Source organism: Coturnix japonica, chromosome 8 (genome assembly GCF_054131305.1).
Source record: "Coturnix japonica strain WE chromosome 8, WE-NBRP24, whole genome shotgun sequence".
In the NCBI taxonomy this organism is placed as follows: domain Eukaryota; kingdom Metazoa; phylum Chordata; class Aves; order Galliformes; family Phasianidae; genus Coturnix; species Coturnix japonica.
In genome coordinates, this window is record NC_140670.1 from 19,094,200 (window position 1) to 19,097,214 (window position 3,015).

Sequence of the window (3,015 nt, forward strand, 5' to 3'; positions counted from 1 at the left end):
CAGCGCTGCGGGCACCTCGGATGTCCCGAGTGAAGATTTGCTTGAAAATAACTTCAATGAAAACAAAGATTACTCAAATGTAATTATTTGGATAATGTGCCTCTGCTGGCTAAACTTCTTGGAAAGTCTGACATCCATAGAACCCTGCACACAGACTGCCCACAAAGCAATCATTTCCCCTGTTTCAGAATTATTCATTGGACTGCTGAAAGCAAACCAAGACTTCTAGCTTCTCAGCAGCTCCAAAAGGCTCAGAGGAATACTGAGCAGCAAAAGAGTTGTGCTGAAAAGCGATGCAGTAATGGTGCCTCTTGCCCTTGCCACTCAGCAAAGCCTAAGCTCAGATGGAGCCTGGTGATAACAGAGCCTTCAAAAGTCAACAGCTTTTTGAGATACTTTAAGACACAGTGCCTAAGTGCCAGGGGTTGTGAAACTGACAGAACTGTGGTTAAACATTCCTGGTTGTTTTTTCTTTTCCCTAAACTAAGCAACCTGTTTTCTGTACTTGCTGTGCCTTACGAAAATGCACAGAAATTAGGCAAGTCTGAGACGCACCAAACACCACATGTGACATTTTGTAAAAGATCAGTTTTGCAGCAGAGAACCACATATAATTATACCAAGTGTGCAACTACTTTTCCCATGCAGCAGCAGGCAGCAGTGAGGCTGTTCTCATAATAAAAATACCATTTGAAAGGTAGTGTAATTAAGTCTATATCATGATGTACCCAGTAGCAATGAGAGCTCTATTAACAGCTCCTGGAACAAGTATGTTGTATTAGGCGTGCATGAACACTCGGGATGTAACGCGATAGGCCCTCCCCTGCTCGGTTATGCATATGTAGAAGGAGTTATGCATATGTAGAAGGGGTGTAGACAAAGTAGATAGTGGCTTATTTAAACCGTTAACACGCACAGTAAAACGTCATTTAGCTATTCACCATATTGGTGTGAATGTGGAGTTAAATGGGCCCCGGCTGGACCAGGTCGGATTCGCGGAGGCTTAACGCTAGAATCCTGACGTGAAATGAACCACAGGTAACAAAAGTAGTTCACTCTCATCCCCTGCAATGACTTTGCCTCCAATATCGCATGGCTGATAAATTGCAGTCTTCTGGATATGAAATATTTGCAAGTAATTTGCAAACTGCAGCTAATCAGAACCATCTTCCATATTGTCACCAACCACTTCAGGCAGCATTGTTCCATTTTGACATCTGGCTATGAGGCATTCATGCATGGCATTCACATACATAGGTCAATAAACAGGAAAGAGGGTGATTTCAAGTACTTATGCTTCCATCAGTTTCTTCTGTGTACCTGTGCAGTAGCTGCCCATCTCACCTGGTAGGTACGAATGCTGTTTTCTACTCCAGGTCAATAAAAACCTCCATGTTGACATCCACGTGCAGATTTGTCCAGCTAACACCATGGAGAAAAGCTTCTAAAAGTCAGTTCAAGTTTTTAATGAGATTGCTGAGTATAAAACCACATGATTCCCATGATTTTTCACAGATTGTTTTCTGCAAACCTGGATCTCACACGCCTACAAGCAAGGAGAAAGCTTATTGGCACAGCAACAAATAATACGATTGAGGGTTTTTTTAAATACAAGCAGTATATTGTTCTATCACCAGCTGCTTTTAAGGCAATTCACTCCCATCAAACTCTAAATATTCACCCAAGTCGGCTTTCATCCATGTTTTTACCTCCTGAGCAATTGAATCTATAGGAACTTTTGGTCTTGGAGACAACACAAGGACATACTGCCAGCTGAGAACCTTTCAGCTAATTCATCCAACAGTATCTAAGGGTTCGGAGCTCACTGAGGGAGGGAACAGTATTTGGGATTTTGCACAGAACCTGCATAATCATTTTAGTATTATTTTGCGGCAAACATCCAATTGGAAATGCTATTTTAAGACTAGCAACTACAGATGACAAGAATACCTTCATCTTTCTTGATGAACCATATGCACATGAAAGCATTACTAAACAGCTTTCTCCAAATATGGCCAAAATTCACCACTTTCAGTGAGATCTCCAAGATGTACCTGCTCATAAGGTACAGTGCTTTATCTTAATGTATAGCACACCTGTCCTTTTCCACTTTTTCTCCCAGTATTTTCATTCTCTCCCATCTGACATAAAGTGATGCTGAGACACCACATTTATGATGAGAAGGAGTTACACAGAGCACACTTCAAGCAGTTGGAAATGTTAGAATATCAGAAGTCATCTATTGTGGCTTAAGCCAGTAGGTGGTTCAGCACTACACAGGTGTTTGTTCATTCACCCCCCACTCCCTTCCCAGTGGAATGGGGGAGAGAATAAAAATATATATATATATATAAAGTAGAGCTCATATGTCAAAATAAAACTGTTTACGAAGACTGAGAAAAGGAAAAGGACCTCAGATAACCATCATGACATACGTACACGTGTACATAACTAGTGATACATAAGCAATTGCTCACCACCCACCAACTGACTCCCAGCCTGTCTCCAAGCAGTTGGCAGCACTTTTGAAGTGTCAGCAGCTGCCATTTCAGGGCAAACCCTGTGTGGACCGGGTTGGCAGTGGAGGCTCACAATGAAAGATCATTTTAGAGGCTCCAAATCACAGCAAAAAAAGAAACACATCTAAGAAGCTCTAAACAACTGAAGGAGCAGGTCTTTTGCTGTAGTTTTTGTTTGCAAGGTTTGTGTGTGCATAAGACTACACAGCTGAAACAAACATAAAGGCTTAGCTTGTGAGCCTGCGAGAAAGTCTCCTGAGAGCTTCTGACAAACAGGCAGGTTTTCACTTTGAGTGAAGGATGTTTGTACAAACTTAGTAGAATGTAGAGGCATAACTGATGCCACTTCTGTAAATATGCATTTTTCTGCAATAAATCTGCACTTAGAGAGCTTTCAAGAGGATGTCCTAAGGACTGTTACAGATGTACTGAGGAGCAATAATGGGTGTTCATTAGAGGTCTAACAATTCAGTTTCTAGACTGCTTTCCATCTTGC